The sequence below is a fragment of the Stegostoma tigrinum genome, chromosome 11 (genome assembly GCF_030684315.1).
Source record: "Stegostoma tigrinum isolate sSteTig4 chromosome 11, sSteTig4.hap1, whole genome shotgun sequence".
NCBI classification, from domain to species: domain Eukaryota; kingdom Metazoa; phylum Chordata; class Chondrichthyes; order Orectolobiformes; family Stegostomatidae; genus Stegostoma; species Stegostoma tigrinum.
This window is the reverse complement of record NC_081364.1, coordinates 78221466-78247128: the sequence shown is the minus strand read 5'-3', so window position 1 is coordinate 78247128 and position 25663 is coordinate 78221466. Positions and strand designations below refer to the sequence as shown.

The 25663-nt window shown below is 44.6% G+C and overlaps 1 long non-coding RNA gene and 1 pseudogene across 3 annotated transcripts; one reads left to right on the top strand and one right to left on the bottom strand.

Moving 5' to 3' along the window:
• The first annotated feature begins 5977 nt into the window (after positions 1 to 5977).
• On the top strand, positions 5978 to 23058 carry LOC132210148 (uncharacterized). Of its 3 annotated transcripts, XR_009446373.1 has the most exons (4): positions 5978 to 6081; positions 10684 to 10832; positions 16021 to 16118; positions 21221 to 23058. It is a non-coding gene; the product is annotated as an uncharacterized LOC132210148 (long non-coding RNA). The 3 variants fall into 3 exon arrangements; XR_009446374.1 differs by lacking the exons at positions 5978 to 6081; positions 10684 to 10832 and adding an exon at positions 12596 to 13084; XR_009446372.1 differs by lacking the exons at positions 5978 to 6081; positions 10684 to 10832 and adding an exon at positions 13360 to 13489.
• A 1773-nt stretch (positions 23059 to 24831) lies between these two features.
• Positions 24832 to 25006, bottom strand: LOC132210268 (U2 spliceosomal RNA; annotated as a pseudogene).
• Positions 25007 to 25663: the final 657 nt, after the last annotated feature.

Below are 25663 nucleotides of genomic sequence, written 5' to 3'. Positions count from 1 at the left end.
CCTCTCATCACAGTCACAACAACACTTACTGTTATGTCCTGCATGTTCACCAACTCTCTATTCATGCTCATACATTACCTTCAGTTCCAGAGCCCTTATCTTATCTATTAGCCACCAGTGTGACACCCTACAAAATGCCTCTTGGGAATCCAAGTGTTATGCAGCTGTTGGTTTCCTCTTTGCGACCTCACTTGTTTGACTCTGAAAAAGGAATGAAATTGTCAAACATGCCTGGCCCCAGGGTGACCTTGAACTTACCTGCAACTGCCCTGTCTCCATCATGGAATGTCTTCTTCTGGATTGACCACGTTGATTTAATCAGATGATACGATTTTTGTTTTAAAAGCATTGCTGAAACATACTTAATGAAGGGACATTATTAAGCACTTTCCCAACTGATTGAAGTCATGTTAACTGGCTTTATGCCTTATTTTTGCTCCTCCTTCTTTCTTACATAGCAGTGTTACAACTGCTAATTTCTACTGAACTCAGACTTTTCCAGAATCCAGGATGTTTTGGTAAATCAGAAACCAAAATATCTACAATGTCTGAAGCTGGGCTCCAGGGGTATTCAGTTTCTTGGAAGGACTGACAAGAAGGAGGAGGTAGGTCAGCATTGCTGGTTACGGAATAAAATTAATATGTAATGACAATGGATATTAGTTCTGGTGAAATGGAGTCTGGGTACAGTTTAGAAACATCAAGGGACAGAAATTGACAGCGGTCGATGTATATACACCCCAGTCAACTCGCGTGGTAATTTTAGCAGAAGGCACTAAAAAGGAAATTGAAGACACCAGCAGAAAGGGAGAGCTCTAACTATGATGAAAGGTCACTGACTTCAAGAGTCAGGTGACTTCAGTCTGCATAAAGATTGGGCAAAGCAAATCAGTTATCATTGCATACAGGAGGAATTCCTGACGTACTTTTTAAATTCATTCACGGGATGAGGGCATCACTGGCTAGGGTAACATTTATTACCAATTCCTGAATGTCCAGAGAGCAGTTAAGAGTCAACCACATTGCTGTGGGTCAGGAGTTACATGTAAGCAAGAATGCCAATTTACTTCCCTTAAAGGATAACGGATTCATGCTCATCATTAGACGCTTAATTCCAGGTTTGTATTGAATTCAAATTCCGCCGTCTGCTGCAACGGGATTCAAACACAAGTCGCCAAAGTACTATCTGGGTCTCTGGATGAAGTGTCCAGTGATAACAACCTCAGGCCATTGTCTCCCCAATGAAGTGTGTGCTGTGCGGGTTTCTGGGTCAACACTTTGAGGAACCAACAAGCAAAACTGAAGTTTGAGGTGGGAAGACTGTGTCCATGCCCCCTCGGGGAAGTGAACCTCATTTTCACCCACAGAACGAAACTAACAAGGACACCTTCCACCAAGAGTGCCAGAGGCTTTCGGAGAGAGCAACCCCCAGAAAGCAGAACTTCATTCACTTGGCTCTATTGTCCCATTCCAGACTCCAAAACTAGAACCTATTCACAGCAACAAATGGAAGTATTTGATGGATGCCCTGGGTTTGTGCTCCTCCCCCATTGCTCACCTACAGTTTTCCTGCTTCACCTTGTACTTCCAGCCAAACATCACTGATGTCAGCTGCTTCCTGCCATTCCAAATGCTCCTCCTCAAGTGGAAGGACAAACAGCAATGTGGAATTTCACACACATTTCCGACTTGTGGAGGAAATGATACTGTTATAATTTCAGATAATTTTTAAAGGGCTCTTTTTGACCATTGAAGCAGGGGGTGTACAAACACTACCACAGGCTCGAACTCACAACCACTTGTTTCTGAGACCAGTGCTCTGACCACTGAGCTGTGGGGCCAGGCACAAGACATGGAAAGAGGGTCTCATGTATTGGAAATGGCAAAAGAATAGATAACTGGAGACTATTATATATCAAGACGTAACAAAACCGAAACAGAGCAGAGGGGCATCATGTGCAGAAGGTTGGGAGAATGCAAGGCCGAATCAGACAGTGTCCTGAGTGCCATAAACTGATCTTTCCTGCTGGTCCAGAGATTACGATTCAGTGCCTTCACTGTCGTAGCCTGTTCATGGTTATCATTTAAAGTAATAAATCTGAAATATTGACTGATCTTGAGAAGCAGAATTATGTCATTATCAGTCAAAATCGATTCACTCCATGTTACAGTTCCACATCAGCAATGCCAGCTGAAACTGCCTGATGTGCAATCAGTTTAAAACAAGAACAGAGGGGAGATCAGGAAAGGTGAAGGGCAATGGTAGTTTGTGAGAGGTGACTGGAGGCCAAGTGGAGCCAGGTTCAATGTGGGTGCTGAAGACCAGCCGTCACTGTTACCCTGGCATACAGATCATACTGGATCAATCACACAAGGATCCTCCTTCGTCTGTTGTCCTTTGCACATCACAACTCGGGTCAGTGCCTCGAGGGGCTCGGATACTTTTAATTTGGCAACTAACTCTGGTCAGTGGTGCACAAACTAAGCTGTGTCGGGACACTATTTAAACGGGCCACCACTCATTGCAATGACCAAGAACTATGCAGAAAGAGGAAGAACACCAATACAAAATCTTCGCTTTGAATGGCTATCCCTGCAATTTCATCCGCAGGTACTGACTAAACAGCAACACGAAGAGGACACATTATGCCCTAACACACTGGACACACTGCCACACATCAAGAACATATCAGAACTGACAACTCCTATGACCACTAGGAGTTACGGTAGCACACAAGCCCAAAGCCATGCTACGACAAACATTCTCAAGGATTAAAGACACCATACCCACAACATACAGCGCTGACATTGTTTACAAAATACCGTGCAACGATTGCCACAAACATTATATCAGACAGACAGGAAGGAAACTAGCCATCAGTATGCGTGAACATCAGCTGGCAGCAAAATGACATGACAAACTTTCCCTAATATCAGTACACCCGGAGAGTGAAGGCCATCAGTTTAACTGGGACAACATAACTGCAGTAGTGCAGTCCAAACACAGACACACATGGGAATTCCTAGAGGCATGGTTCTCAATCCATAATGTAGTCGGCAAACAGAGAGAATTGGACCCCATATGCAACCCATTCAAACAGAATGTGAAATGACAGAAGTTGCCGGAACAGGCCGGGCAGTATAAATTCCAAGTGGAGGAGAACAACATCGCTTCTTTGGAAGTCTCACTCATGACGTTACCTCGCATGGTGACAAAATGTCTGAACGAAAACAAGCCAACTGGGCGAGCAAGTTTACAACTTTACTTGTCAACTTTACTGTTTCATGTGTGGTTCAGTGTCAGTCTTTGTGATATTACACACACACTGTTCTACCCGCTTCTCCCGCTGTACACAAGGTTTCCCGACAAAAGGCAGCTTTATGTGGAACACAAGGAGTTTCTCCTGACAATATGTACTGTTGCCATGAGGTGGGATATGAAATATACAATGAGCTGAAGTAGCCCCACACTCATGTTACTCATTTACCTTTCAATTTCAATTTTCAATTTACAAAACCCAGCAATCCATTCACTTCAGGTGCTGGGAACCTGACAAAAACAGCGCTGGGCAGACATTCCTCTTCGGGAGCGTGTGTCAATTTGCAAGGGTAGAAAAACTGTCAACTTCACTCGAGTGAGAGAGGATACAATATTCCAAACTTCCAATTCAAATTCAGATGCCGTATCAATTACACCACTGGCTCCACACATCTTGCTGTAGCTTTCATCCTGTCGATTGTGATATAATCAGGGATACTGGCGGAAAAACCATTTGCAAGGTGAATATCCAGCAAAATAATCACCGTCGCTGCTGCACTTCAATGTTCTCCACTTTGTGAAACGGTGAATGTCACTGGCAAACGAAACACATTAGCCCTCACATGCTGCTTCACTATCACCTGTTTCTTTGCCACCTGTTTCTCTGCTGCAACTTGCCATTGTTTTATTCACAGTCATTGCAAAGTTCTGCCTCACATACCTTTTTTATTAAATTATCTCCTCGCAACTTAAAAACATCCCCTAGTCTTGAAATCTCCCATCCTTGGGAAATGACAACCTCAATTCATACTATCTGCATGTCTCATTATTTTATGAACTTCTAACAGGCCGCCTCTCAAACTCCTAAGCACCAGCGAGAAAAGTCAAAGTCTATCTAACCTTTCTTTATAAATCAAAGCTTCCATACCAGGCAACATCCTGGTAAACCTCTTCTTAACACTCGCCAGCTTCATAATGTGCCTCCTGTAATTGTGTGACAGAATCCGCACACTGTATTCCAGAAGAGGTCTCATCATCCTGTGCAACCTCAATATGACTTCCCAACTCCTAAACTGAAACAATTGAGCAATGAAGGCTGCCGTGCCAAAAGACTGTTTAACCACTGTCTAAATGGGATGTAAACTTCAAATAATCATGTACCTGGATCCCCTAGGACCATGAGTAGGCACCTTAACAGTGAGAGAAAGTCTGTGGGAGGATGAGGAATAGTTTTGAATTTCTTTGACCTCACATCTGAAGAAATTTATTGTATACATGCAGCTGAATAAATTCAACAATTCATTCTCCGTGAAGAACTATAAATGAACCTGAGCATTTTTCAATTAAAAAGTAAAGTTAGACCCTCTCGAGTCAGAAGGAAGCCATCGCTGTTCTGTTTCTGAGCTTATATTACCCAACAAGTTCTGCATCATGTCCATATGAAGATGGATAAGGGAGAACCAGTGGATGTAGTGTACCTGGACTTTCAGAAAGCCTTCGATAAAGTCCCGCATAGAAGATTGGTGAACAAAATTCGGGCACATGGTATTCAGGGGCAAAGTACTGAGTTGGATTGAAAATTGGCTGGCTGACAGGAAGCAAAGTGTAGTGATAAACGGGTCCCTTTCAGAATGGCAGGCAGTGACCAGTGGGGTACCACAAGGTTCAGTGCTGGGACCGCAGCTGTTGATGATATATATGAATGATATAGACGAAGGCATTAGAAGTGATATTAGCAAATTTGCTGATGACACAAAATTGGGTGGCAGTGTGAAATGTGAGGAGGATGTTATGAGAATACAGGGTGAGTTGGACAAGCTAGGTGAGTGGACGGATGCGTGGCAGATGCAGTTTATTTTGGATAAATGTGTGGTTATACACTTTGGTGGCAAGAACAGGAAGGCAGATTACTATCTCAATGGAGTCAGGTTCGGTAAAGGGGAAGCACAACGAGATTTGGTGTTCTTGTACATCAGTCAATGAAAGCAAGCATGCAGGTACAGCAAGCAGTGAAGAAAGCTAATAGCATGTTGGCCTTCATAACAAAAGGAATTGAGTACAGGAGCAAAGAGGTCCTTCTGCAGCTGTACAGGGCCCTGGTGAGACTACACCTGGAGTATTGTGTGCTGTTTTGGTCTCCAAATTTGAGGAAGGACATTCTGGCTATTGAGGGAGTGCAGCGTAGGTTCACGAGGTCAATTCCTGGAATGGCGGGACTATCATATGTTGAAAGATTGGAGCAACTGGGCTTGTATACGCTTGAGTTTAGAAGGATGAGAGGGGATCTGATTGAGGCGTACAAGATTATTAAGGGATTGGACACTCTGGAGGCAGGAAGCATGTTTCCGCTGATCGGTGAGTCCAGAACCAGAAGACACAGTTTAAAAATAAGAGATAGGCCATTTAGAGCAGAGTTGAGGAAAAACTTCTTCACCCAGAGAGCGGTGGATATATGGAATGCACTGCCCCAGAAGGCAGTGGAAGTCAACTCTCTGGATACTTTCAAGAAAGTGATAGATAGAGTTCTTAAAGATAGTGGAATCAAGGGTTATGGGGATAAGGCAGGAACAGGATACTGATTGTGGATGATCAGCCACGATCGTAATGAATGGTGGTGCTGGCTCAAAGGGCCGAATGGCCTACTCCAGCACCTATTGTCTATTGTCTATTCATTCACCATATCCTGATACATGAACTTTGGATCACTCTCCACAGGTATCAGTAAATATTGCCAATCCTCAGTTACATCTGGAGAATTTGATGTTTGACCTTTCTGAACCAGTACAGGTCGTGTGGTGAAGTCGCACTTGCAATGATATTAGGTAAGGAGTTACCAAATGATCGTGAAGGATTAGTGATGTTTTCCAAAAGAACAATTTAAATGTTTTCACATTTTTGATTCAATCCAATGATCTGACATATTACACAAGGTTGTCACAAAACAATATTTGATACCAGGCACTTATTAGGACAAGTGACCCAAAACTGGCCAAAGAAGTAGGTTACAAGGAATATCCTGAACAAACAAAGGGACTTTGAAACCCAGGGATGGTTAGGGAGTAAATTCAAGATGGCCTTGGAAACAGAAAACATGAGAAAGGTGGGAGAGTTAAAACCAGAAATCTCCTGGAGGTTGGAAGTCAGGTAAAACAAATGTCTTGAAGGAAAAAGCAAAAGAACAGTAGATGCTTGAAAGTAGTAACACAAGCAGAAATTGATGTAAAGCTCAGCTTATCTGGCAGTGCTTATGGAGAAAGAGCAGCATTACTGTTTTGTGTCCAATGACCCTTCTTCAGATATATCTCAGAGGGGGTTGCAGCTGGAGGGACTATCAAACGAAGGAGGTGTGATGACAAAATTTCAAAATAAGGATATGAATTTCAATACCTTGATGCTTTGCCACCCAGAAAATGTGTATGCTAACGAGCACAGGATGGCAAACTCGAAGATGCTGAAATGGGTGAGAGTAAACACATGGGCAGCAGATTTTTGGATCACCTCAAGATTTCAGGGAAGTAGAATTAAGAAGCCGGCCGGGAGTGTGTTTGGGGAGTTAAGTCGAGAGGTAACAAAAGAATGGATAAGAGTTTCAGCAGCAGATGAACTGAGATGCTGTTGAGGTTGAATTGTATGTGGTCTTTGTGATAATGAGTGTGGGGGTGAATAATGTGGTTAGAAGCTCATCTTGGGGTGAAATATTGCACCATGACTGTGAGCAGTGTGTTAGCAGCCAGTTACCAGGGGCAGGGATGGAGTCAGTGGTGAGGGAGTGGAGTTTGGCTGCCGGCCTGGATTGATATTTAGCATTGTCTATTTAAATGGGATCTATACCCCTTTTCAAACAGGAACGGACTTGGCAGCAGAACTAATTTGTGAACCAACTGTCAGCTTTATTGAGACAAAGTGTGGAGTTTATCTGTTATCAAGTAAACTATAGTGACAAACTCAGACAGCTATTTCCAGGTGAATGTGGATTATAGTGCTGATGCCAATAACTAGGCAGTAGAGCAGTGATACAACTTATTGGAGTTTTTGCAGCCTCGGTCTTGAAACTTTTTCTTCTGTCTTGGGCTTTTATCTTCTGATTCTCGTTGCTTTCCATTGCACAGACCTTTCTTGAGAATCTCTTTTCTGCTCGTTCTTTTTTGATTAACCTCCCTCGCTGCCCAATCACAGTTCATATGAACAACACTCGCCTCACCACCACGTGGTGTTATTCATATTCATAATTATTCCCTTTACATCTTACCTGAGGACTGCTAGACCTGTATTTATTATCCTTATTTCACCGCCATTTCTCTATTCGCTGACAGAGCGGTATCAAGACTATCTTTAGCTTTGAGCTGCAGGAAGCCTTTTCAATCGCAACTTATGAAAAAAAACAAAAGAACTGGGATGTTGTAAACCAGGAACAAAAACAAAGTTGCTGGAAAAGCTCAGCAGGTCTGGCAGCATCTGTGAAGGTAAAAAGACAGAGTTAACGTTTCGGGTGCAGTGCCCCTTCCTCAGAGCGACTTAGTAAAACCCCAGGATCGCTAATGTAACAATCTTTCTCATCCAGTTCTCAGGCTCATTTGTCTCAAAATGCAACATTGTGACGACGATCATCAGCTTCTCACATTGCCAACACAAAGCACTGCGCATCCTCCAACTCACAATGGCGTCTGGGTGATTGAGCCAATAGGGGCACAGGGGTGCCGATCATGACCGGCTGATGGTGCTGCCATTCTAACCAATCAGAATGAGGAGGGGGCGGGATCGGGGGAACCACGTGATCAGCCACGAGAGCAGTGCAGAGTCGCTTTGATAATATGAACCGCAGATGCTGGACAATCCGAGATAACATGGTGCAGAGCTGGATGAACACAGCAGGTCAAGCAGCATCAGAGGAGCAGGAAAGCTGACGTTTTCGGGCCTACACCCTTCAGAAATTGGGGAGGGGAAGGGGATTCTGAAATAAATAGGGAGAGAGGGGGAGGCAGGTGGAGAGGAGACAGACAAGTTAAAGAGGTGGGGATGGAGCAGGTAAAGATGAGTAGGTGGGGATATAGGGAGGGGATAGGTCAGTCTAGGGAGGAGGGGATAGGTGAGAGGAAGAACAGGTTAGGGAGGCGGGGATGAGCAGTTGTTTATTGCGAACTGAGTGTAGGTGTTCTGTAAAGTGGTCCCCAAGCCTCTGCTTGGTTTCCCCGATGTAGAGGAGGCCACAACGGGTACAGCGGATGCAGTATACCACATTAGCGCTTGCATTTCCCCATACAGATGGCCTAAAAGCCCTACGCTATTTCCTGTCCTGCAGGTCTGACCAGGTCCCCTCTACTGAACCCCGTATGCGCTTAGGTGAACTTGTCCTCACCCTCAACAACTTCTCTATCAACTCCTCCCGCCTCCTGCAGACACAGGGGATGGCCGTGGGTACTCGCATGGGCCCAAGCTGTGCCTGCCTCTTTGTTGGAACAATCCCTCTTCCGTACATACACTGGCCCTGAACCCCACCTCTTCGTCCGGTACATGGATTACTGTATCGGTACTGTATCGGCACTGCCTCGTGCTCCCACGAGGAGCGCGAACAGTTCGTCCACTTCACCGACACCTACCACCGCAACCTTAAGTTCACCTGAGCCATCTCTTAACACCTCTCTCACCTTCCTGGACCTCTGTTTCCATCTTAGGCAACTGTCTAGAAACCAATATCCATTTCAAGCCCAATGACTCTCTCAGCTACCTAGAATACACCTCTTCCCACCCACTGTCCTCAAAAAATGCCATCTCCTATTCCCGATTCCTTCACCTCCGCCGCATCTGCTCTCAGGATTCCACTCCCGTACGTCTGATGTTGTTCCTTTTCGAGGACCGCAATCCCCACCACCCACCTCTTTTCACCCACACCCCTCCCGCAGTGATCGAGAATGCCCTTGACCGTGTCTCCTGCGTTTTTCCACAACTCCTAACTCGCACACCGCCCTGCAATAACAACCGAAAAAGAGTCTCCCTCATCCTCACGTACCACCCCACCAATCACTGGAACCAACACATCATCCTCTGACATTTCTGCCATCAGCAATCCGACCCCAACACCAAAGACACTTTCCCCTCCCCACCCTTGCCTGTTTTCCGGAGGGACCACACGCTCCGTAACTCCCTTGTCCGCTCCACACTCCCCTCCAGCCCCACCACACCTGGCACTCTTCCCTGCAAACGCAGGAAGTGCTACACTTGCCCCCACACCACCTCCCTCCTCCCTCACCCCCATCCCAGGCCCCAAGAAGACTTTCTACATCAAGCAGACGTTCACCTGCACATCTGCTAACGTGGTATACTGCATCCCCTGTACCCGTTGTGGCCTCCACTACATTGGTGAAACCAAGCGGAGGCTTGGGGACCGCTTTGCAGAACACCTACACTCGGTTCACAATAAACAACTGCACCTCCCAGTCGTGAATCATTTCAACTCCCCGTCTGTTTCCTCAGACGAAATGCCTATCCTGGGCCACCTGCAGTGCCACAACGATGCCACCCAAGGGTTGCAGGAACAGCAGCTCGTATTCTGCCTGGCAACCCTGCAGCCCAATGGTGTCTATGTGGATTTCACAAGCTTCAAAATCTCCCCTCCCCCAACTGCATCTCAAAACTAGCCCAGGTTGTCTCTGCTTCCCTAACCTGTTCTTCCTCTCTCCTATTCCCCCTACCACCTCAAGCTGCACTCCCATTTCCTGCCTACCAACCTCATCCCACCTCCCTGGACTGACCTATCACCTCCCAACTCCCCACCGATACTCACCTTTACCTGCTCCATGCTGGCCTCTTTGACTTGTCTGTCTCCTCTCCACATATCTTTTCTCTCCATCTTTGATCTGTCTCCCCCTGTCTCCCTGTTTAGTTCAGAAACCTCTTTCCCCTCCCACATTTCTGATGAAGGGTCTCGGCCCGAAACGTCAGCTTTCCTGCTCCTTGGCCTGCTGTGTTCATCCAGTTCCACAACTTGTTATCTTGGATTCTCCAGCATCTGCAGTTCCTATTATCTCTTATCCAAGAGAAATGTTTGTTTCTTCTGAATTTCTTTCCCAGAGTGTGGGATAATAGCAGCTCGCACTGCTCTTAGTCACTTCTGTGCTCCCTGATCACCTTTGTCGGTGTTTAATCTCTTCAGTCTCTAATGATGGATATATTTGATCTCTGTAGTGTTTTACTGTTACTTCCTTATACCTTTTTTGTGAATAAATTTTCCACTGCTCCACACCCCCTGACCACGTGCTGCTGTCTTACCAGATTAATTTTTGAATGGTATCTTTCACAGTCAGGCAATGTATTCCCAGAAAGAGAGTGCATTTTTCTTCCATTTCAGACCACCAAATTCGACAGCATTTTTATTCTGTTTCATTCATTTTGCACTTCTGCAACATTTACTGTTTCTCCTTCCACAGATACCAGCGATCGTTGCCAAAGCCCTGTTGCCTGTGGAGAAGTTTAACCTTCGTGTCCTGCTGCAGTTTTTATGATGAAGGTGCTCCCACAATGCGGCCATTTGAGAAGTTACAGATCATTCATCTAGCGATACTGAAGAGCTAACGGTGTATGTCCAAATCAACAAACAATTTGTATTTTTATCATGTTTTATAATTTCACAAAAATATTATCAAGAAACTTTTATCGTCAGGCCATATTAGGTCAGGTGACCAAAAAGTAACTAAATTTGCAGGTTTTCCTGACTATCTTAAAGAAGGAAAGCAAGCCTAAGAAGTTTATCATGGGAATTCCAGACCATGTTGCCTGGCAACTGTAGAAACAGCCTCCAATAGTGAAGCAATGATTAAACACACTGTTGGAGCTGAAACTAAATGAGTTGTCGAAGTCTTGAAGGTTGTGTGATGCAGGGAGATAGGGCTCATCACAGCCAGGAATTAAATCAAGGATGAGAATTTTAAATTGTTCCTTATGAATAGGAGCCTTTGTGGGCCAGGGAGCACAGCAGTGATGGTGAACAGGTCTTGGTACAAATGAACTTGTGTGCAGCAGAATTTTAGGTATTCTTGAGGTTACAGGGACGTTGAATGTGGGAGGCCGACTGGTGGTGAGTTTGGATAGTTAAGTCTAGAGATAACACAGGAATAGTTGAGATGTTCAGCAGATGAGCTGAAACTAAGGTGTCACTGTCGGGTCATTTCCACTGAAGTGGAAATAAGTGGTTTTGGTGCAGGGCTCTGCAGTTACCCTCACCTCACCTCAGGATTCAACTGTTTGTGAATTTGTGGATCAAGTCTGTAATAAGATCAGGAACAGAGTGCCCGCCGTGGCCCAAACTGGGTGTTACTGAGCAGGTTACTGCTGAGTAAGTGCTGCTTAATACCGCTGTTGACAACACCTTCCATCACTTTACTGATGATAGAGAGTAGACAGGTTGAGGGGAAATTGGTCGGGTTGGATTTGCTGTGTTTTTGTGCTGAACAGACCTGGGCAGTTTTCCAAATTGTCAATAGATGCCAGTGCTGTAGCAGGACTGAAACAGTTTGGCTTGGCGCTAGCAAGCTCTAGAGCACTAGTCATCGGTACTATTGCCAGAGTGTTGCCAGGGTCTGTAACCTTTCATTCATTTATTAATATTATTTGAAATGAATCAAGTTGGATGAAAACTCACATCTGATGTCGGGGACCTCTGGAGAAGGTGAGATGGATCATCCAATTGGCATTTTTGGCTGAAATTTGCTGCAGTCTTATCTTTTGCGTGGATAGGTTGGGCTCCTCTGTCAGTAAGGATGGGGATTTTTGGCATGCTTCCTCCAGTGAGTTGCTTAATTGTCCATCACCATTCTCAACTGGGTGTGGCAGAACTGCAGAGCTCACATCTGATCTGTTGGTTCGGGGTGGCTCAGCTCTAACGCTTGCTGCTTATGCTATTTGGCATGCAGATAGTCCTGTTTGGTAGTTTTGAGGTTGGCACCTTTATTTTTAGGTAAGCCTGGTGCTGCTCTTGGCATGCCCTCCGATACTATCCATTCAACCAGTGTTGATCCCTTGGATCAATGCTAATGATTGACTGTAGGATATGCCGAGCCAGGAGGTTACAGACTGTGCTGGATTAAGTTCTGCTGCTGTTGATGTCCCACAAAGCCTCATAGATATCTGGTTTTGAGTTCCTGTGTCTGTTCCAAGTCTGTCTCTTTCAGCCGAAGTTCGTGCCACCCAACGCAATGGTGGGTATTGTATTAGTGATAATGGGAACTGCAGATGCTGGAGAATCCAAGATAATAAAATGTGAGCCTGGATGAACGCAGCAGGGCCAGCAGCATCTCCTCTGATGAAGGGTCTAGGCCCGAAAAGTCAGCTTTTGTGCTCCTGAGATGCTGCTGGCCCTGCTGTGTTCATCGAGCCTCATATTTTATTATCATGCAATGGGGGTATTCTCAAGTTTAAGATGAGGCTTTGTCTCCACAGGACTACGCGCTGGTCGCTGTTATCAATCCTGTCACGGACAGATGCATCTGCAGCTGGGAAATTTGTGACGATGAGACCAGCTATGTTTTTCCCTTCTGTTGGTTGTGGCACCACCTGCTGCGGTCCCAGCCAGGCAGCTTTTTCCTTTGGGACCTGTCCAGCTTGATTGGTAATCCTGCTGCAAACTACTCCTGATGGTGGGCATTGAGTACAAGTAGTGCCATTCACACTCGCAGTGCTTCCTCCAAGTGCTGTTCAACATGGAGTTTTTTTTCAATTAAAATTCACTCTTGGGATATGGAAATCACCAGCTGGACCAGTGTTTATTGCCCAGAAGGCAGTTAATAGTAACCGCATTGCTGTGGGTTTGGAGTCATATGTATTGCAGACCAGGTAAGGATGGCAGATTTCCTTCCCAAAAGGATACAAATGAACCAGATGAGTCTTCCCTGAAAATCAGCAATGGTTTCATGGTCATCATTAGACTCGTAATTCCAGATAATTACTTAATTCAGGTTTCACCATCTGCCATGGCAGGATTTGAACCCAGGTCCGCAGAACGTTATCTGGGTCTCTGGATTAATAATCTAGCAATAATACTCCTGCCAATTTATCAACCGAGGAAGGATGATACATGGTAACCAGCAGGAGCCATGAGACTTCCAGGCGTCGATGTCGAGTACTCTCGAGACAAATAATCCGGTCAGAATAGCACTGTGCTGCCACGTCTGCCGGGTCTGTCCTGCTCGTGGGACAGGCCTTCACTGAGGACAGTGGTGATGTGTCGTTGTCTGTAAGGTTAGTTTCCATGAGTCTGACGCTCTTTCTTGTCTAGACTTTGAGTCACCTCTCCAAGTTTTGCCGCTAGCCCCCAGATATAAGTAAGGAGGAGTTGGTGGGGTCAATAGGACTAATTCTGCAGGTGTCTTTCCTTGTGCTTTGGTAGATGCCAAGTGGGCCACCCAGCTTCATACCTTTGTTGAGATTTTGCCACTGAGTGGCTTGGTTGGCAAATTTCTTTCCCTGAAGGACATGAGATTTTTTTGTTTTTGTTTTCTGCCATTAGCAATGGTTCCATGGCAACCTGCTGATTCTTAATTCCAGTCTTTTTTAAATTGAATTCAAATTCCACCATTTGCTGAGATGGGATTCGACCCAGACTTCTGTTGTACATTTTAATATTCTAGATAAAAGTTAATATCACCAATGCAGGCTTTGTTTCTTTGCAAAACGCTGTCCATCATCCTGCCTCCTCCATCCTCCCCTCCAACAGCAAGTGAGGGAGACACATGGAGTTTCTATGTCACTAAGATTGAGTCAATCCAATCAGCTGCCTCTGCTGCTTCCCTCTCTTCCACGAGCCTACCAAACCAAATTGCCTGGCACGTTGCTCCTCATGTTAGGCTTAAACTTGCATCTTTGTCCAGTCTCATGTCAAGCCTTATCAGAACTTATCCTAACCCTTTTCCCTATTCTCTTAAACTCCAAACATTCTAACTCTCTCTCTCTCTTATTTCTCCTCCTCCTTACCTCTCCCCCCGCCTCCGCCCCCCCCCCCCCCCCCCACCCATGCCAATTCACAGATATTGTTACTTGTTCTGTCTGCTTCTCTTTTCTGGCTATGTCCTTCTCACCCATTCTGTTTAAAAACCAATGTGTGACCTCACCATCGTTGGAAAATCCCACTCCATCTCCACTCCTGCCTGAAATCAATGTCGTCGTTGTCCCTCAAGGGTCTATCCTTGGTCCATCCTGTTTCTCACCGACATACTGCCAGGAGGTGAGGTCTTCCACAAGCACTGTCAGGTTTTGCATGTATTCTACAATGTTCAGATCTAACTCCCCCCTCATCACTCTCCTTTGCTCCACTGTTACTCAATTATAAAACTGCTTATCATACTTCCACTACTTGATTAGCTGGAATTTCCTCCAATAACACTTTGTGATAGTTAAACACGTTCCCTTCAGTTATTATTAAAAATTACTTTTCCTTACTACTGTACTGAATCCATCCCTCTTGCTGGGAACTGTCTGAGGTTGAACTGCACTCTTCTCAATAATGTTCTCACATCTGGCCTCAAGATGAACATCCTAACATACATCTTCTCAATCACATGTCAGAAATTTCAATCTCTAAAATGCTCCTTCTCTCCACCTCACTCCAGCTCATTTGTGACCGAAACCCCTCACCCATGACTGTGTTGCCTTAAACTTGACGATTCCAAAAGAGAACCCTCTATTGTCTGCCTGATCAGGAATCTGCTCCCACGATGGGAAATATCCCCTCAGCATTTATCCTGTAAACCGACTTAAGCTAATTAAAAATATAGGATTCTTGTCTCTCCATCTTCAATATTCTAAATAGTAGATTCCAGGCCTGTTTAGTCTTAGCTTAAATGATAGTCCGTCCAAACCAGTGATCATGCTAGTCCATCTTCTCTGAAATGCCTCCAGTGAAGTGATATACTTGCTCGAATAAGTCGACCAAAAAAGCTGCTCGCATTCCTCCAGATGTTGTCTTGCCAGCAATTTGTACATTTGTCCTAAGACTTGTATTCCAAACTCTTATACGACAAACACCTTGACATAAGGGATAACATCCCATTACCCTCCCGGAATACCTGTTGCAACTGTGTGCTCACTTTGTGTTTCCTGCACAATTATTCCTGAGTCCCGTTGTGTATTGGTTTTCCGCAGATTTTACCTTTTTAAATAACACTGTATTCTTTGGTTGTCTCCTCAAATGAACAACTTCACATTTTCCCACAGTTGTACTCCATTTGCCAACTTGTCGCCCATTTACCAATGTCTCTCCATAAACTGTAACCCTCATGGAACTTGACTGTCATCCCCTCTTTTTAAATGCGATCCTCCCTCATTCTTTTTGTTGGGAGCACTGGGCAAGATGGCGCATATGTAATTGCTATCTTTTTAAGGGGCATTCTTTCGAATGACCAGAGGCTTACTGTCCATTGCTCAGAATCGAGACAACTTGTCCATCAAGTTGCATCAGCTTTTCCGGCCCAATATCTCATTGTGGCAGTGCAGCAGCACAGAAGGAAAGAAAAGGAAGCGAATCCTGCTGTCTGCATCTCACTAACTCTCGGGCATTCTTTGCCATGTGTCAAAAACCTGCTGATCTGTTTAGTGACATGAAGCCCCAAGGTGGAAATTCCTAGAAACCCCAATACATTTCCCCCTGAATCAACTGCTGACCCCCACAAAGGATAATGTGTAGCAGGGACAATGCACGGTTATCCTCGGCCAGGAGGAGGGGATGGTGTGAAATTCTAACCGGACTGATTGGATTTTATGAATTTGTGTTACAGGATATTGCAAGTGGACTTTCAGGTGGGAATCTCAATAATTGTAGCACCAAACTCTGACAGAATTACTCAATTCATCAGGACCTGGATATTCGCATTATGTGAGTATTGTGTTCCTGCTCATTTCCCATTTGCCACGTAAAATTTCTCTTTTATATCACCCCATTCTCTCAATAGATCGTCCCTTAAACTTTCAATATATGTCGTGTAATCATTTGTCTGGTCAGTTGATGAGCGGGTGTACGTTTTATCATCGTAATGTATATCTTTTGTAAACATCTCTGTCAAAGGTCCCCTCAAAACCCTTTGTTACTAGGAGAATAATCTCAGTTTCCCCAAACACCTGATTCCCCAATGACTGACTGCTGTCGATAAGGAACTCATCCGGCTTGTGTTGAAACGTTTTCCACTTCCCAGCATCAGTGCAGCCCTGACAATATGAAAGAAAGTGAACAGCCTCCAGATGAAGCACTGTCAGAGTGGTGTCCCATCTACCACATTCAACATTGCCCTCCACACCACTGAGCAAAGTGGCATCACTGTGCCAAAGGTACAGTCACTGTAGTCCTACCTGACCATAGGGCTGGTTTAACCTGAAGATTACCACACCCCAGGCAAGGGGAGAGGTTGAGAAGGAGAGTTCATCTATTGTAGATGGATATTCTCAATATGTACCAGCAATGCCCAAGTCACATGAAAGAATAATGTTTAAAAAAAACAGCCCTAACCATGCAACTAAAAACCCTCTTCCTACAAACCATTCTGTTAAGTCTCCTCTGCCCCCTGTCAGGGACCCTCCCGTCCTTCACGGTGTGTGGGGGATCTTTAGTTTGTACAGACTCAGCTCGTCTCTGTTCCTGTCTGTGATGTCATCATGCTGTGACAATGGCACTGAGCCTCACTGTCTGTGAGGGTGGTAGGCACAGAGATCCTCATAGCCTTTAAGGCATATTTAGATGCACACTTGTGATACCAACGCAGACAGGTCTATGGGCCAAGTGCTGGAAAATTAGATTAGAATAGTTTTTAACTGGCACAGGCTGGATGGGACACAAAGCCTCTTTCTGTACTGTAGACCTCCGAGACACTTCACATAAGAAGATGCCCAGCAATATTTCAAGCCATTTCAGAAAATGAGATACTAGAATGAATGACTCATGATTGCTCAGTGTTTTCTGGAGAAAAGTGAGGTACAAAGATGAAGTGGTTTACCAGGAAGTTCTGGAGCTTGAATCCCAGGAAATTGCAAGTGCCACCATCAAGTGGAGGAATAAAAATGGGGCATCATCATTAGGACTGTAATAGAGGAAGGGACATGTTGAGATTTGTGAGGCTGGAGAATATTAGAGACAGGAAGGGTTCTGAGACTGGAGAAGATTACAAAAATAGGGAAAAGTGAGGTTGGAGGAGGTTACAGAAATGGTGAGGATTGTGAGGCTGGATTAGATGGCAAACAAAGGGAGGTTTGTGAGGGTAAAGACAACTACAGCGCTGAGGAAGTTTATATGGGCTGGAGGAATTTACAGAGACAGGAGGGTGTTGAATAAAGAACGAAGAAAATTACAGCACAGGAACAGGCCCTTCGGCCCTGTAAGCCTGTGCCAATTCAGATCCTCTATCCAAACCTGTCACCTATTTTCCAATGATCTGTATCCCTCTGCTCCCTGCCCATTCATGTATCTGTCTAGATACATCTTAAATGATGCTATCGTGCCCACCTCTAACACCTCCGCTGGCAATGTGTTCCAGGCACACTCCACCTGCTGTGTAAAGAATTTACCACACATATCCCCCTTAAACTTTCCCCTCTCACCTTGAAATCTGGAGGAGATTACAGAGGTGAGGTTTGTGAGACTGGAGGAATCTACAGAGATGGTGATAATTCAGAGGCTAGAGAGGGATTCCAACGATAGGCAGGTCGTGAGGCTGGAGAGGGATTTCAGCAATGTGGAGGGTGGTGAGGCTCGAGGTGATGGCTGCAATAGTGCAAGTAGTGAGGCTTGAGGGTCATTCTCATGATAGGGAGGGTGGTGAGGTTTGCGATATGATTCCTGCAATAGAGAGGGTGGTGAGGCCTCAGGGCAGGTTATCGTCTTAAACAGCACAGTAGAGTACACAGCACATGGAGTGCAGCAGTTACAGGAAGTGGTTCACCATCACTTTCTCCAAATCAAATAAAAATGGGCAATCAATATTAGTCTGTGCAGCAAAGGCCACATCCCATAAGTAAATTAAAATTATGGGTTTCTGGTTGGAGAGAGCTAGAAGAAGCTGAGATAATTCTCCTTGGGGCTAATTAGCAATGATTTTGTTGAGTTGTAGATTTGTTTCCAGGATATTAGTTTGCAGAGAGAGAAAAATTATTAACAGTGTCAATGTTGGTAACCGCAGAATACAACACTCAGATAATTGGCAAATAATGCAGGGTGAAAATGTGAAGATTACTTGACTCAGCAAGTCCCCAGGACCTGGAACAGTCTGAACGGCAACTGGAAGCAGATTTAGCAGTTATTCTCAAAAGAGAGTTGGGATTAACTTTTAAGGCATGATCAAGAGGGCAGTGGACAAATGGCAGGGGAATTGGGTCAGATTTGCATCACCTCTGAAATGAGAGTGAAACTTTTGACAGGGTTCCACATGGTAGACTGATGAGTAAAGTTAGATCACATGTGATTCAGGAAGAACTTGCTAATTGGAAGCAAAATTGGCTCAGTTATAGGAGAGCAGGTGGTGCTGGAGGATTTTTCAGAGTGGAGTTCTGTGACTAGTGTGTTCCACAGCCATCTGCACATGGTCCACTTCTTTGTTCTTCAAATATAATTGATTTGGATGAGAATTTAAGGGACAAAAGTAATAAGTTTGCAGATGATACTGGAAATGATGGTTATAGTGGTTACTGAAGGTTATCTAAGGTGACAGCGAGATCTTGATCAATTTGCTCAATGGGTTGCGGAGTGGAGGATGAAGTTCAATTTGAATAAATGTGAGACATTGTATTTTGGTAAAATGAACAAGTGTAGGACTTGCGCAATTGATGGTTGCACCCAGGATAGTGTTGTGGAACAGAGAAATGCTGAGATTCAGGTACATAATTCTTTCAAGTTTCTGGAGACAGGTAGACAGGGTGGTTACCAAGTTGTTTCGCACACTTGCCTTCATTGCTCAACCTTTGGAGTCTCGGAGTTGGGATGTTGTGTTGAGATTGTACAGGACATGGTGAAGCTTCATTTGAGGTATTGTGTGCAGTTGTTACAGGAAGGATGTTATTATTAAACTGGAGACAGGTCAGAAAAAATTTGCTGGGATGTTGCCAGGAATGGAGGGCTTGATTATTAAAATAGACTGCCAAAGCTAGGACTTTTCTCACTGGAGCATAGGAGGTTAAGGGGTGACCTTACAGAGGCTTATAAAATCATGAGGGCACAGATTATGTTGCTATTAAGGGCTTTTTTCCCTACGGTTGGGCAATTTCAAGACAAGGGGACACGTGTAAGATGAGAGGAGAAAGACATATTTTAAAAAAAGATATGAGTCTGAGATAGTAAATAAATATTTCACATGAGTATTTACTGCAGAGAAGGATATGGAAGCTAGAGAGCTTGGAGACATAAATAATGAGTCGTGAAAAGTGTCCATATTACAGTGGTCTAGGTGCTGGACGTCTTAAACTGCATAAAGGTGGCACCTAATCAGGTGTTACCCACAAACTACCCACAAATAGAGAGGGTGGTGAGGCTTCAGGGCATTTCCCTTTTGATGTCCTGGAACATGTACTACCGCTGGGTCCCTTGCTGAGATATTTGCATCACTGACAGACACTGGTGAAGTGCCAGAAGGCCGGGTGGCGAATGTGGTGCCATTCTTTAAGGAAAAGCCAGAGAACTATCGACCGTTGAGCCTGATGTCAGTGGTGGGTAAATTGCTGGAGGGGATTCTGAGGGACTGGATTTGCATGTGTTTAGAGAAGCAAAGACTGATTAGGGATAGTCAACATGGCTTTGTGAGTGGGGAATCTTGTCTCACTAACTGGACTGAGTTTTTTGAAGAAGGCAAAGCAGTGGACATGGCCTTGCTGAAGTCCATATAGACATTCACCAAAGCTCCACATGACAGACTGGTTCGCAAGATTAGATCAAATGGAATCCAGGGAGAGTTAGCTACTTGAAACAAAATTGGCATGAAAGTAGGAGACAAGATCATGGTGAGGGGGGTCGTGTTGTCTATTTTTTCAGTCTGGAGGACTATGAACAGCAGTGTGCTGCAAGGATCGGCGCTGGGTCCACTGCTTTTTGTCATTGATACAAATCATGTGGAATGCATATTGGAGGAATGGTTACTAAGTGTGCAGATGACACAAATTGTTGGTGTAGTAAACAGCAAAGAAGTTTGCCTCCAAGTACAATGGGAACTTAATCAGATGGGTCGATGGGCCGAGGAGTGACAGAAATCAGTTTAGTTTGGATAAATGCGAGCTATTGCATTATGGTAATGAAAATCAGGACAGGGCTTAAACCCTTAATGATGAGGCCCTGGGGACTGTTACACAACAGAGACTCCTTGGGGTGCAGGTGCACAGTTCCTTGAAGGTGGATTGTAGGTGCAGAATGTAGTGAAGATGATATTTGCTCTGCTTGCATTTATTGGTCAGTGCATTGAGCGTAGGAGTTGGGAGGTCATGTTATAGGCTGAATCAGGCATTGATTATGCTTTGTTTGGAATACTGTTCAGTTCTGGTCTCCCCGCTGTAGGAATGATGCTGTTAAACTCGGCAGGGTGCAGAAAAGATTTACGAGGATGTTGGAAGAGTTGGAAATTTTGAGCTGTAGGCTGAATACGCTGGGGCTGTTTTTCCTAGAGCATTGAAGGCTGAGAGGTGACCTTATAGAAGTTAATAAAATTATGGTGGGCATAGGGTGAGTAGCCAGTTTAAGCTGAGAGGGAAAGTTTTTTTTTTAAAAGGGAAAGTGGGTGGTGCCTGTGTAGAATGACCTGCTGGAGGAACTGGTGGAAGCTGGGACAGTTATGACATTTGAGAGGCATCTGGATGGGCATGTGAATAGGAAGGGTTTCGAGGAATATAGGTCAAATGCTTGCAAATGGGATTAGATTAATTTGGGATATCTGGTCAGCATGGACAACTGGGACCAAAGGGATTGTTTCCTGGTGTACAACTCTGACTAAGCATTTTTTGTTTACATTTCAGATTTCCACAATTTTACTTCTGCACCGTTCTTAGTCTTTCGAGCCCTCTGAAAGACTGAGTTACAGATCTATACAATGCCTGTCCTTCCTCCCTGGCTCTCCCACCTCTCTCTTATGGTAGGTTTGTGCAAACACTGACTGGATCCCTTACCTGGAGGATATTTATTTATGAATTTGTTCTCATGATAATCCAGCATATTCCCCAAGTATCACTCCACAAATGTCCAGAGGATTTCTCAGTTTCACAATCTGTGTGTGTTCTTCTGGTTCCTCGCTCACTGCACTTGCTTTCTGTTTGAAAGCTTAGTCTACAGTTGGAGAATTCAAACAGGAACACATCCAGATCTGACAGTTACTTTGTTCATCACAACTCAATTACCTCAGGATTTTGAACACTGAAGGAAAAAGCAGCACTCACAGTGGGGAGAAATGCACATGGTCTGTGAAGATTCATCTGAAATGTCCTTACACCAGCTCAGTGACACTGGGGAGAGACCATTCACCTGCTCTAAATGTGGGAAAGCATTCACTCAGTCATCCAAACTGTTAACACACCAGTGGGTTCGCAAAGCAGCACAGTTGAAGGATTTTGCTGTCACTGTCACTATCAAATGAACCATGGTTTTGGGCTGTTTGTACTGATGTTACTGATCCCGGTTCAATTCAAGGTACTGGTATTGTGGATAAAATGTTAATCAGTTGTGTATCTGTCAGGTAGAGCTTGGAAATAGTCACGTTGTCATGACACATCGACACATTCACACTGACGAAAGACTATCCACCTGCACGGTATGTGAAAAGGGATTTCCCGGTTCGTCAGGACTGGTTAACTAGCAGCAAATTTCTGAGTAACTGTTAAGTTGGTTTTTGATTCTGCTGTTAGCTATATACAAACCATGTTTTTTGGGCTTGTTTCTGGAGACCATAGGATCCCTCCGGTGTGGAAGCAGACCATTTAGCCCATCAAGTCCACACTGAACTTATGAAGAGTGTCTTACCCAGACCCTGCCTGCGTGGGTTTCCTCCAGGTTCCTCCCACAGTCCAAAAATATGCAAATTGGGTAGATTGACTATGCTAAATTGCCCGTAGTGTCACGTGTGTAAAATGCAGGGACGGGGTAGGGTGGGATGCTCTTTGGAGGGTTCGTGTGGACTCGATGGACTGAATGGCCATCTTCCACACTGTAAGAATTCTATGATGATCTTGATGGCCCTTTATTTGTTAGTTATGTCTGGTCAATATGTCTGTGCACCTTTTACAATTACGGATTCTATTGCTCTCCACAGACATGTTTCAATTTTTAATAGATATTTGTTTATTGGAAACAATGCAATCTTTCCTTTTGATTTCTATCCACAAAATGAAAGTTTTAAATCGAAACATAAAATTGGGATGAGTCCTGCACTACAATCCCTGATTGGGGAAAATGCAATCAGCTATGAAACCTGGTGACCATTGTGACTCTGTCCGGGGGAAATGCAGTCTCCTCAGATCCTTACCTGTTGTCCATAGCAATGATGGATCTCATGATGAATACATATACACTAGATATCACACAATGTCTTGGTTTATTTTCTATTTATTCTTCTGTCCATTACTCCACAGAGACTGAGATAACGGTCTGGGGACCTAGGTTTGAAACCCACCATTCCAGATGGTAGAATTTGAGTTTAAACAAAAAAATCTGAAATAAGAATCTAATGATGACTGTAAATCTGTTTTCATTGTTGGAAAAACCTATGTCTTTTAGGGAAGGAAACTGCCATTCTTGTCCAGGGATATCAAGATCCCATGAATGAATTTTTAAAAATTAATTTTAAATAAAACTCCTGCAAATACATTTATCTCTGTGTCTTAATTTATTTGACAACCGACAGTTCAAACTGGTTGATGGTCACTTTCACTTTCATGGTTGAAACAAAAAAAATGCATGAATGGAACCACAGTTGTTCTCGTAGGAACAATGCATGCTTTGATGTGTTTGAAAAAAATACCTCATCTCACTTATGAGCCAGATATCAAAGTTGACCAGATCCAGATGCTGTGTACCATGGAAGTGAAATTCTTCACCGTCTTATCCGCTTGTGTTGCTATTTCAGGGAGCTGTGGACTTGAACCTCCCAAACTCCCGAACACCTTGAGAATTTCATCAAACTGACCCCCCATGGCAGGAATAGACAGGGCCAGCTTGGATTGATGATCATCATTCAGGCTCAACAAATCTACTGGAGCATTTTGAGAATGTAATTAGTGGTGAGTGTGGCCACCTCTCTGTACTGTAGTGATACAGATCCCCTGATCCTGCTTGCCCTACATGCCTGATATTGAATGATTCCGTGGACATGCTGTGTCAGGATATCCTGACTGAATCCTGTCTCCCTTGCCCTGACTGCGAACTGTTTCCCTGAGACTTTGCGACGTGACCATTTGGTCGAAACATGTGTTTGTTGCCACAGCTGCTAACCAGCCCTTGACTGTCTGCTGGTAATAACAGTGCTCAGCTGCCTGGCTTATGCCTGTGATAAACACCAGGCAAGACAGGAGCACTGTGAGACATTAGGTTCTAGTTGAGACGTCAAAGTGCAAAAATGCCAGGGAAAGGCAGAGATATTGTGGCAGAACACATCTCAGGTGCTGAAAAGTTTGTAGAGTTCTGTCAGCAAGAATGTACTTTGTGCACAGGCAATTCTGCATCTTGATGTAGCATTTTTATTTAACTTCTGGCTCATTTCGCTAAATCTGCAAATATCTCTTGGTCTGGCTAATGTGAGAAGTGGTAATCTGATTAAACTCACAGGCCTTGACTTGAGAAAAATAAAGCAGTCACATGCACACTTGTTTGATTGGTTGCTCTTGTACTTAAATGAAAAACATGCGTTGTATACACCATATTCTTTCCTGGCTCAGTGTTTCCAAAATCTCTAGATCAATACATCCCAAGTCGTCATCATCAGAGTCATAACGAGTGAATACTTCGATAGCTTCATTTTTTTTCTGAAATGCTATTTGTAATGAGGCAGTGTTGGCAGGCTATTTTCTTTTACTTCTGATGCCATGTGTGGATTTTCAGGGATGGTGTTGGTGGGAAGATGCGGCATGTGCCAGGGATGAGGCTCTAACATTCAGAGCAAGTGCTGAACATGCAGAAAAGGAGATTAAAACAGGTACCTTGGAACAAGCATAGTTGGAGAAGGTTGGATGAGAGTACTGAGAGAAAGCACTTTGGTGGCAGCACCAGGACACGTGTTTGATTCCAGCCGTGGGTGACTGACTGCCTGTGTGGAGTTTGCACATTAACCCTGTGTCTGTGGGTTTCCTCAGAGTGCTCCCACAGTCCAAAGATGCGCAGGTTAGGTGGATTAGCCATGTTAAATTGCCTGTAGTGTTTAGGGAGAGGTAGTTCAGGTGGGTTATAGATCGGGCTGGGATGCTCTGAGGTTTGGTGTGGACTTGTTGGGCTGAAGGGCTGTTATGGTTCCAGAGTGTTGAGCAGATGGTGGAGAATCTGAGATAACAGGCCAACTAGGACTGAAGGAACAGGAATTCTGATGTCTCAGGCGGAGACACCCTTCTTCAAGTTTTGATCAGGCTGTTTTTTAAACTTGGTTTAATGAGACTGCACCGTTCCTGGAAACACTGCAATACCAGGATGATGTGTGGAGAGGATGGAGCAAGCCCCTGTTCCAATTCCTGCTCCAAAAATCAGTTTAACATAGGGTCCTTAAGTAAAGGACATGTCACATATTAAAGCTGATAAGAACAGATTTTTTTTATTTGAAAAAGTATACTTCATTCATAAGATGTACAAAAAATAAAACACATTTATACACCTACCCAGTCATGCAAGCTGCTCCTGGTTACCCAGGGGGCTACGTACACCAACTAAAGGAAAAAAACAAAACAAAACAAAAGCAAAACAAAAGAAAAAATGCCCTGGCAGTCATCTCCCCGCACAGTGCCTGTTGGCCCCCTGACCAGTTGGGGAAGGCGCAAGCTGGGCCCAGTTACCAGATAGGGCTCTTTTTTCTATTCTGGACGAGGGGTTTCATACGGTGGTCTTTCCCCAACGTGCCTTGGCGTTAGCTGCCCCAAGCTTTAGTGTGTCCCTCAGCACATAGTCCTGAACCTTGGAGTGCGCCAGTCTGCAAAACGCGGTCGGGGTCAGTTCTTTCAGCTGGAAGACCAGCAAGTTGCAGGCAGACCAAAGAGCGTGTTTCACCGCATTGATGGTCCTCCAGGCGCAGTTGATGTTGGTCTCGGTGTGCGTCCCGGGAAACAGCCCGTAGAGCACGGAGTCCCATGTCACGGAGCTGCTCGGGATGAACCTCGACAAATACCACTGCATCCCCCTCCAGACCTCCTGCGCATAGGCACACTCCAGAAGGAGGTGATCCACAGTCTCGTCACCCACCCCCCCCCGCCGCCGCAGCCACCTCGAGGGCA